This window comes from Rhinolophus ferrumequinum, chromosome 10 (genome assembly GCF_004115265.2).
Source record: "Rhinolophus ferrumequinum isolate MPI-CBG mRhiFer1 chromosome 10, mRhiFer1_v1.p, whole genome shotgun sequence".
Classification (NCBI taxonomy): domain Eukaryota; kingdom Metazoa; phylum Chordata; class Mammalia; order Chiroptera; family Rhinolophidae; genus Rhinolophus; species Rhinolophus ferrumequinum.
Window position 1 is genome coordinate 64,509,330 of NC_046293.1, and position 11,689 is coordinate 64,521,018.

The 11,689-nt window shown below is 38.2% G+C and overlaps 1 pseudogene; it reads left to right on the forward strand.

Annotated features, from left to right (window-relative positions):
- The first annotated feature begins 4,212 nt into the window (after positions 1–4,212).
- LOC117029277 (beta-2-microglobulin-like) lies at positions 4,213–4,569 on the forward strand (annotated as a pseudogene).
- Positions 4,570–11,689: the final 7,120 nt, after the last annotated feature.

Consider the following 11,689-nt stretch of genomic DNA (forward strand, 5'->3'; position numbering starts at 1 on the left):
CAACATCCACAAATCAATTAATGTGATACACCACATTAACAAAATGAAAAATAAAAATCACATGATCATATCAATAGATGCAGAAAAAGCATTTGATAAAATCCAGCAGCAATTTATGATAAAAACCCTTAAGAAAGTGAGAATAGAGGGATCATATCTCAACATAATAAAGGCCATATATGATAAACCCACAACTAACATCATACTCAATGGGGAAAAGATAAAACCATTCCCCTTAAGATCAGGAACAAGGCAAGGTTGCCCACTTTCTCCACTTCTATTCAACATAGTGCTGGAAGTTCTAGCCACAGCAATCAGACAAGAAAAAGAAATAAAAGGCATCCAAATCGATAAGGAGGAAGTAAAATTGTCATTATATGTAGATGACATGATACTATATAGAGAGAACCCTAAAGACTCCACCAAGAAACTATTAGAGCTGATAGATGAATTTAGTAAAGTAGCAGGATACAAAATCAATACTCAGAAATCAGTTGTATTTGTATATACCAATAATAAAACATCAGAAGGAGAAATTAAAAAAAAAAATCCCATTTACAATTGCTTCAAAGACTATAAAATACCTGGGAATAAATTTAACCAAAGAAGTAAAAGATATGTACTCAGAAAATTATAAGACACTGAAGAAAGAAATGAAAGAAGATACAAATAGATGGAAACACATACCATGTTCATGGATAGGAAGAATTAATATAGTTAAGATGTCCATACTGCCTAAGACAATATACATATTCAATGCAATTCCTATCAAACTGCCAATGACGTTTTTCACAAAAATAGAACATATAATTCTAAAATTTATATGGGACCATAAAAGACCACGGATAGCCTCAGCAATCTTGAGAAATAAGAACAAAGTGGGAGGTATAACGATACCTGACATCAAATTATACTACAAGGCTACAGTAATCAAAACAGCATGGTACTGGCATAAAAAGAGACACATAGATCAATGGAACAGAATAGAGAGTCCAGAAATAAATCCATGCCTATATGGCCATTTAATCTATGACAATGGAAGCAAGAATGTACAGTGGGGTAAAGACAGTCTATTCAATAAATGGTGCTGGGAAACCTGGACAGACACATGCAAAAAAATGAAGCTGGACCACCTCCTTACACCATATGCAAAAATAAACTCAAAATGGCTTAAAGACTTAAATGTAAGATCTGAAACCATAAAATTCCTAGGAGAAAATTTAGGAAGAAACTTCACAGACATTACCTGGAGCAAGATTTTTACTGATATATCCCCTCACGCAAGGGAAATAAGATTAAAAATAAACATGTGGGATTACATCAAACTAAAAAGTTTTTTCACAGCAAAGGAAACCATCAATAAAACAAAAAGGGATCCTACTGAATGGGAAAAGATATTTGCCAATGATATATCTGATAAAGGGTTAATATCACAAATTTATAAAAATCTCACTCAACTCCAAAAAAACAAACAACCCAATTAAAAAATGGGCAGAGGACTTGAAGAGACATTTTTCTAAAAAAAACATACAGATGGAAAACAGACATATGAAAAAATGCTCAACCTCACTAACCATCAGAGAAATGCAAATAAAAACCACAATGAGATACCACCTCACCCCAGTCAAAATTACTATCATCAATAAATCAACAAAAAAGAGGTGCTGGCGCGGATGTGGAGAAAAGGGAACGTTTGTGCACTGTTGGTGGGATTGCAGATTGGTGCAGCCACTATGGAAAACAGTATGGAGGTATCTCAAAAATCTGAAAATGGAACTACCTTATGATCCAGCAATTCTACTCCCAGGTATCTATTCGGAGAAATCCAAAATTCTAATTCAAAAAACTTTATGCACTCCTATGTTTATTGCAGCACTATACACAATAGCCAAGACATGGAAACAACCGAAATGCCCATCAGTGGATGACTCGATTAAGAAACTGTGGTACATTTATACAATGGAGTATTATGCAGCCATAAAGAAGAAAGAAATCTTACCATTTGCAACAACATGGATGGACCTAGAGAACATTATGTTAAGTGAAATAAGTCAGACAGAGAAAGACAAATAACATATGATCTCACTTATATGTGGAATCTAAAGAAAAAAATAAGTGAATGAACTAATCAGAAACAGTTTTGGAGACATAGAGGAAAAACTGAGGGTTGCTAGATGGGCGGGGGGGTGGGGGTAAGGGGGAGGTGAGGGGATTAGAAAACAGTCAGTAACCACAAGATGGCCATGGGGTTCTGAAAATTAATTTGGGGAACGTAATCAATAATGTTGTAAAGATTTTGTAGGGTATCCGATGGACACTTGTCTCATTAGGGAGACCACCTCAGGGATGGTGCAGATGCCTGATCACTGCACTGTACACCTGAAGTTGAAGCTGAACAATAATGAATGTCAACTACAATTTTATATATATATACATATATATATATATATATATACATATATATATACACATATATATATGTATATATATATATAAAGGTATATGTATATACTTACAAGAAGCGGAGTACAGCATTAGAAATAGAAACAGTGGAAATGTAATGGCTGTGTGCGATATCAGAGGGATAGTGGATGGGGGAAGGGGGTTCACAGTGTGAGGGATATAAATGATAAATGTCTAAGTATTACATTGTCTTGTGCACCTGAAACTAATTTAAAAAAAAAAAAGATTTTTCCCCTACAACTTGAGAAATTGCCACCAGGTGCAGAGCTCAAGGTGAACAGCAGAGAGTTGGACTTAGCCATAATTGAGGTGAGAATATGATGAAGGAGGGGAAGGACAAATGACAGACCATGGAATTTAGGATGGATATTGAAGGAAGTATAAACATCAAGGAGATGAGGGGCAATGAAAAGATGTTGGAATTAATGTATTTTCAATCTCATTCAAGTTGAATGATTGCTGGAATGGGTACAATAAGGGACAAGTTGTGGAGTCATAGAGTAGGATTCATGAAATTGAGATAATGTGGGAACAGAGGCTGTTGTTATTAGAACGTGAGTTATAGGACCTGCCCATGTGAACAGCTGGCTAAGGTAGGGTAAGAGGCAAGATCTAGGTGGGAGAGCATGGAATTGAGAGACCAGTATGTTTGAAGCACCACCTATATGGATATTGAAGTTTGTGAGAAGAGTGGTGCTGGAGAGAGTAACAGTGAACCTGTGGTAAAATCTTTCTAGAATGATGATGAGTGACTGAAGGATATGATGGCCACCAAAGTGCTAGCAGGTGGCCTGGTCTGATGATATGAAGAAGCTAATGAGTTTAGGAGGAAGAGAAGGAGAATGGTGTGGACATTTGTGATGAAACACACACAAAAAAGGGCACTTAAATTTCCTCCACCGCCAAACCTAGGGGGATAAGAGGAAAAAGAGATAAAACAGCCACATCTAGAGAAAGCTGCAAGGAAAGCAAGCCATGGGAGGAGAGTTGTGTCGGTTACATCAAGAAGGCAAGTTCAGGCAGTGTGTTACAAATGTCAGGGATGTTGCTGGCGTCTGATGGTGAGCTCAGATGACACAATGGAAGGGTTTCAAACGTTGGAATTGGGGCCAAAGAAAAGGAAGTGCAGAGCCGTTGTGGAGACGAAAGCCTGAGGATGAGAGATGACCTGGGAGTCTGGGCTGCTTGTGGCATCTGTCTTAATCAGGGATAAAGTACACTGTGAGGGTATCCCTGCGGGCCTCAAGGCCCAGACTGAGGAGGAGGCAGTGAATGTTGAGGATCCTACAAAGAACACAGAGATATGAGCCCCTCTTCACTCCTGCCAATGGCTATGTGGCGGTTGAAGAAGCAATGGTCTGATTTCCCAAAGTGACAAGAGCTCCAGGCTCGTTCTGGACCACCCGGGGAAAAGGATGTACATCTGCATTAATACCAATGGGTGGAGCCATAGAGGGAAGGCCTCCTAGGAAAGAGAAACCACATCAGGACAGACACAGGAAGGAAGGAGAGAATATGACACACGCTCACAGGCCAGTGTGCCTGGAGGCAGTCGGTGGTCTTAGAGCCTTGAGGGAGCTTAGGAGTCTCTGAATTGAATGTCTTCCTTTCAGTGAGGAGGAAACCGGAGTTCAGAGAAGTAGAGTGAACCCATTACTAGGAGGGACCTAAGTTATATATCTTAGAAGGCTCTTCTCAAAAATAATTATCCCACAGTTGGGCGTCTGTCGCTGCTGGGCTGTAGTCGCGATGTCTGTCCTAGTGACTTTGGTCCTTCTCGGACTGCTCTGTCTGTCTGGCTTGGACACCAAGCCTCGTTCTATAAGTGTTCAAGTTTACTCACGGCATCCAGCAGAGAATGGAAAGCCAAATTACCTGAATTGCTATAGGTCTGGGTTCCATCCACCCCAGATTGAAATTGATTTGCTGAAGAATGGGGAGAAGATGAAAGTGGAGCAGTCAGACCTGTCTTTCAGCAAGGACGGGTCTTTCTAGCTTCTGGTGCATGCAAATTTCACTCCTAGTGCTGACGATGAGTACACCTGCCTTGTGAAGCACAGTACTCTCGCTAAGCCCAAGAGAGTTAAGTGGGATCAATACAACTAAACCGGTTATCACTGAGATTTGAAGACGTTTCATTAGGAGAGGAGTAATTCCTAATTGTGTTTTCCTTCATCTTAATACTTACATGCTGTTATGCTTTATGCATTCAAATTGAGAAGTTATATTGTTGTTAACACAGATATCTTCTTTACAATTCTACTTTGGGATCTACATCTATGTAGATCACAATCTGGGCAGGTAGCTGTGGGAGGTTGCTGGAAGTTTGGGGGCGGGGGAGAGAATTCTCATGTTCAACAACATCTTAGTAAAATCTGAACTCTTCAGTCTTTTGTGCACAAAATTGGATAATAAGAGAGTTATTCATGTTTCGAATTAACCTTCAGTTTTCATGCTTTGCTTAGAAATTTAGGGACATTTTTTGAAAAAATATTGTCAGCACTCTGGAAATTTCTTGTGATGAAAGAAAAGATAAATTCATGTTTATCTCTTACATCTGTTGCATAAATTTTGGTATTTTTGCTATACTAATTAAAATGATGGGAAACAAAAAATAATAACAATAATTATCCCAAAAGAACTGCTAAAGGAGAATTGACTTATTGTTTTGGAAGATCACTAATGGGAAATAGTCAAAACTTGATTAAAAATGTTTATCACAATCCTCGTAAAATTTTTGTAGGCAACATTATTATTGGCAGCTGCTTCAATTATGGCATTAATAAATCCTCATCACACAACGGTAGTAATTGATTTTTCTTGTACATTTGGTATTATAGTCACTAGTTATAGGGTCTGAGGTAAAGAGTCCTGTTACATGACATATTTAAAATAATAAATTTTAGGATTTACCATTACAACACTCTCAGAGAATGTTCTCTGAAAACTTACTGATGAATTAAAAATTCAAGCAGATTATACACCTAAAAGCTTTCTTTTACTAGATGCTTGAGGAAAAAAAATTAGCCTAAGATTTTTAGAAATTATATTTTACCAGTGTAAAAGTAGTTACAGAAAACCTATACTATTCTTAAACATATTTTGTTTCAATGTTGTTTGTGAAATTTGACAAACTATTTGATAAATCTAGATTTTCTTGAAGGTTCTCAACTAAATGTTGTTATTTCTTAGGACTTGTCTTGGCTATTTTCATGACCTTAGCTCTCCAATGTAGGCTTTTAGATTTCTGAATTTCTACTTTGAGGCCCAAAATTGACCCCACCATAACTTAGAGTAGCTTTTGAAATAACTTTTAGAAAGCACGAATTGATTCCATACATAGGGCTTTTTTGAGTTGTTTATTTTATATATATATATATAAATATATATATATTCATATATATATTTTTATATATATACATTTTATACATTTATATATATACATTTATATATATATAAATATATACACACATATACATATATATGCTTTTCATATAATTTGTAACCAGATTTCTCTTACCAAAAACATTAATCTGTATTTAAAGAGTGATAAGCAATTGGATCACTCAATTTTTTTGCCACAACTCACTCTTATCCATTGATTTGCAAACCACATTCAAGATAATCTTCTCTACCAAGAATTGGCCCTCTGATGTAGCAGCAAGGTGCCATTAACTATCATTTCCACCGACAGCTGAGACTGTGGTTTTGCACTCAGCACTTTTTTCCTTATGTGGCACATAGAACAAAAAAAAAAAAAAAAAAAAAAATTTACTAATGTAGTAAAGTGAGTAATCAACCGAACCTGTGGTTTCTCCTACCATGAAAAGTTTTCTTTTTCAGTAGGAAAGTGTAATTGGTCATTCCCAAGATGTTACACAAGAACTGAAAAAAAGTGAATAATATTGGCTCTTACATTTTTATCTAGGAAATAAGACTTAGTTCCTCACTTGCGGTTAAAGGCAAGTTATTGTGGTGACACACATCATTTCATCATTAGGAGATGAGCTAAGCAGGAAACAGAAACCTGAGAGGTATCATCAGTGAATTTTATATTTGTGATACTCACTTTGTTTTAATAATATAAATAGCAAACATAAAAATCAGTTTCTAAATACTTACTAAATTTTCTCCTTCTAATCTCCTTAAACAAACATAGTATATTAATGTTTTGCTTCCTTAAATGTTTCTTTTTCTTTTTCTTTGAAGAGAAATCCAGTAGATTCTTTTTCTCTCCATCAATGGTATACCGATTCTTTGTTTCCTACTCAGTTGGTATCTCAAAGACACAATGAGAACTAACATCTTTGTTTTTAGAACCAAGCTTTGTTCCAGGGCCATCATAGGAGAACCCAGTAATAATAAATGGGATGGGGTTCAAATCAAGAGGGCTATAAGTGTTGCTAGGTGGAAATAACAGCTCCAGTTTGGATAGCCCACACATTGGGCATCCCTAGATCTTCCCAAATATCCCTGAATTCACCCTTATCTCTATCTCCACTACCCACTCTTTGTTCCAAGTTACCTCCTCTCATGTACACCACTGCCAGTGCCTTTTAACTGTCTCCCAAGCTTCCATTCCTACTATGAATGCTAGGGTTCTGTGACTATGTCTGCAGTCCATTGTGGTTGGCCAAAACCCATACCATACAGTTTGCTAAGTATTGTTATTACCTTCTGTCATGCGGGGTCTCTGGTCACTGCTCGCCACACCAGAACACAGGACATGGTGAGGCCAAAAAGGAACACCAACGGAGCTATAGACAGGGGAGTCATACCACTTATATTCTTGCTGGCGGCTGGGTTGGAGACACAGGAAGCAGGAGTCACACAACCCGCAAACTACCGTCCACTTCTCTGTCAACCAACCAACACCCCAGCACAGCCACGGCAGTTATATCAGTGGCTAATGGCTAACCAGTAACAGCTGACGGCCATCTACTACCCAAGCCAATACTTTTCCACGTGAGCCGAGAGCCTGGCAACTGCTCTCTGGGGCTCTTTCCCCACACCTTCCCTGCCCACAGTCCTTTGGCCACATAATAGCCAGAGTGATCTTTACAGCATAAATCATGGCTTGCAACTCTCCTGATAAAATGATTTTATCTGGATGACAACACCTGAAACCCCTGATCTATCTTAACCTCAGGAGAAACAATCAGATATCATTGCTCTCTGAAGCATGCAATAGGCAGTTCCCATTTCCACCGTGAAGTCTTCTTGCCAAAAACTTGAAATTGATCATGCCTGTACTTCTAATTACCAATTTACATAAAATTCTGTTGGAAAGAGACATGATAAATAAATATCACCCTGGGGACACCAGCAGCAGAATGCACAGGTGAAAATTTCTATGGGACAAATGAACTGGTTTCTTCAACAAGTAAATGTTAAGATTGAGGGACAGGGAGCAAAATAGATACATACCATCTGAGTAGTGGTGGTAGAAATCTAGAAATATGTACTTATCTATTTGTTTTGGATTCTGATCCAAACAAGCCAGCTGTGAAAGGACATTTGTGAGATGTTCCATTTCGATGATGGTCATCAAGAATATCAATGTTTTATGTGTGGTAGTGATATTCCAGTTGTGTTTTGTTAAGAGTCCTTATTTTTTAGACATACTGAAGTATTTATGGATAAACTATGAGATCCAAAATTTTCTTTAAAATTATCTGGGGCAGAAGAGTGGGAGGCACCAACGAACCAAAATCATCCGATGTTGAGAACGTTTTCAGCTGAGTGTTTTAGGATTTGTCTGTCTTAGTTTTTGTTTTTACAATAGTCTTTCTACATTTTTTGTAAGTTTCAGATTTTATAATAAAGATATGAGAATGTTGATGGAAAGAAAACTCTTTGGCGATGTCCTTTTACTCTCAGAATAAAATTCAAACTCCTCACCTGTCCTTCTAGTCCTACACAATCCAGTTCCTGCGTCCTTCTCCAACCCCATCTTGTCCCATTCTCACTGCTTATTATGCTCCAACCACCCTGCCCCCCTTTGCTGTTTCTTGAATACTCCAAGGTCTTTCCCTCTTCGAGGTGCTTGCACTTGCTGTTTCCTTGTCCCAGAATGCTCTTTCTCCAGAAAGTCACAGGGCTGTCTCAACTTTTATCTTAAGTCTCAGCTTAAATGTCAATGTCATTTCATGTTGGAAGTCTGTCCTGAGCATCCTATCTAAAATAACTGTATGCTTACCCATCCACCCCCAGCCAGTTATTATTTTTTTAATCATATTTCCCTGGTAATTTCCTTTATAGCACTTATCACTTTCTGAAATTACTTGTTTTGTTATTGTTGTTTTTGTTGTTGTTTGTTTGTTTTCTTCTTCCCCATTAGATTGTAAGCAGGGGTATTGTCTCTTTTCACAGCTGTTCCCAGTACTAGAACGATACCTGGTATGCAATGAGTACTCAATAAATATATATTGACTAAAGAAATGGTGTGTTGAAAATGAATAAGCAATCTGGAAAAAGAACCAATATCAGAGACCTTGAGTGAGCTTATCAATTGGGTACTGCTTCAAACTGAAAACCAAGACAGACAAAAGTAGAATATGACCCAGATTCCCTGGTTGGAAATGAAGCAGGAGCTCAATCTCAGAGTATTCAAAGATGTTCCTCTCAGTTGGCTCAGAGATGATTGTTGTCTAGTGAGATCCAGAATTTCCAGAGTGATGGGGTCATCACGTGGCTACATCTGAGTAGTAGATGGTATCTAAATACATAAATCCTAGCTCTATCACTTCACTAGTTCAAAAGGTACTACAGGAGACAGAGCACAACTGGATTCACATGTCTTCTCGTTCCACCTTTTAGAGAGGAGTGAAATTACAGTTCTCTAAGAGATTAAGGTTCAGGACACCTGAAGTCAAAGTAAATTGGTATATTAGAATATGAAGGAGCAAGAGAAAGTATCAACACTTTAACATGGCAATAATTCCTGTTATTTTTATCCTTACAAATACTACTGGGTGAGATTTAGGAAAAGGTTAACCACAACCAAAGTTTCTTATTGATCTGATCTCAGTTCTGAAATTGAAAATGTATTCCTACTTAAGAACTGGTTTCCTGACTTGAGGATGAGAGTCCCAGTCTTGATAAAACAATTCCTTCTCTAAGAATGCCTTTCCCAAGTGCACGAGCTGGCTGGACAAGTCTAGCACATTCATGGCCCACAGAACAACCTGAGCAAGGTTCGAAGACAATGCTGGCACAACAAATCAAAGTTAAAACTGTTATTCAAGTCACCAAAGGATGGTGACATCAAAGGCTAGCCCCATCAGCTAATATGGAAGTAGGTGGATATAAATTCTAGCAGCTCGGTGAAGCCCTTAAAGTAGATTAGATTATTGCTTCAGTTCTTCACTTTATCATTATAGTGAAACTGCTTCTTTGCTATGTCACAACTACTAGATCAGCACATTTATTTTCCTGCCTCAGTAATTAGGATTGGCCATCTAACTGGATTTGGCCAATGGAATCTTAACAGACATTATGCAAACAGAAGCTTAAAATATGCTTGCTTGATTTGGAGTGGCCTCTTGCACTTCTGCCACCTGTCATGAAAAAGACATGCCCTACATGGAAGAGTGGAAGATGTGTGACCTGAAACTAGACCAGCAGCCTGAAGCCAGCAGCAAAACAGCCCCCAGCCAACCCAGAGACCCATGAACAAGGAACTGTTTCAAGACACTGACATTTTGGGGTAGTTTGTTATATAACATTACCACAGGACATAGTAATCTCACATGAAACTTCAAAAATCAAAACTCAGTAAAATGATTCCGTCTGTCTTCTTCATGAATGATTTTGTCAATTGTTATTTGCCCAATTGAGGAAGGTTTTCCGCTATGTCAGCAGTCCATGGTATGATAAACCAGGGCTCAGTCAATGAGAATTCCCCAGTTATCCAAAGTATAACTAATTCAGGCTATAGAACTCTGTCAAAAGAGGTCTATGTACTTTATCCTTTGAGAGTTACTACTATTTTCACATGAGGGAACGTTCTGGAAAATTAACCTACACTATCCCTGATTCACTTGATCAAGAACTTATTTGGGCCTCGGAACAAGTTCTCACTGACATTCCAATAACTTCAAAGCAATGTTGTATTATAGTTCTTTTAAGAGCCCTGCAGTGAGTTGATGCTGTGTATCCATGTTAAATTTGACTGCTATTCAAAATAGCCCCTCATGCCATCCTCCAATATACTTCTCCTCCAGCCCTTGCAAATGGAGGCAAGTCATCGATACCTACTCCTTGTTCACAGATTACTTCTTACTAGCAGCTTCCAAACTATCACCCCCTATTGTAGATTATGTCGCTGACCCTAATTCTACACTCTACCTTTCATCCACACCCTTTGTCATTGGACTTTACAATTCTTCTCACTAAAAGGGCAGAGGTATTTTCTGCCACTTGTCTTTGGGTTTGACTTGCATTGGTCAATCAAATGAGGAAGACAGGGCCTTTTGGCATTTCTGAGCCTAGACCTTAAGAGACCTTATTTTTTTTTTTTTAATTTATTGGTGTGACAATTGTTAGTAAAATTACATAGATTTCAGGTGTGCAATTCTGTATCACATCATCTATAAATTACACTGTGTGTTCACCACCCAGAGTCAGTTCTCCTTCCATCACCATATATTTGATCCCCCTTACCCTCATCTCCCACCCCCCAACCCCCTTACCCTCTGGTAACCACTAAATTACGTTCCCAAGATTAATTTTCAAACCCCGTGGCCATCCTGTGGTCACCGACTGCCCTCCAATCCCCTCACCCTCCCCCCCACCCCCACCCCCCCCGCCCATCTAGCAACCCTCAGTTTTTCCTCTTTGTCTCCAAAACTGTTTCTGATTAGTTCATTCACTTATTCTTTTCTTTAGATTCCGCAAATAAGTGAGATCATATGGTACTTATCTTTCTCTGTCTGACTTATTTCACTTAACATAATGTTCTCTAGGTCCATCCATGTTGTTGCAAATGGTAAGATTTCTTTCTTCTTTATGGCTGCATAATACTCCATTGTATAAATGTACCACAGTTTCTTAATCCGGTCAGGCCTGGTTAGTACTTGGATGGGAGACCTTATATTTTTATACTCACTCTCTTAGATCCTCACATAGAGAAGGTATTGGGAGCACAGCCAAGTCAAGATCAGAAATGCCATCTAGATAAGTCAAAGCTTGATCAATGGACTCCAGATGACCTGCAGACTTGAGA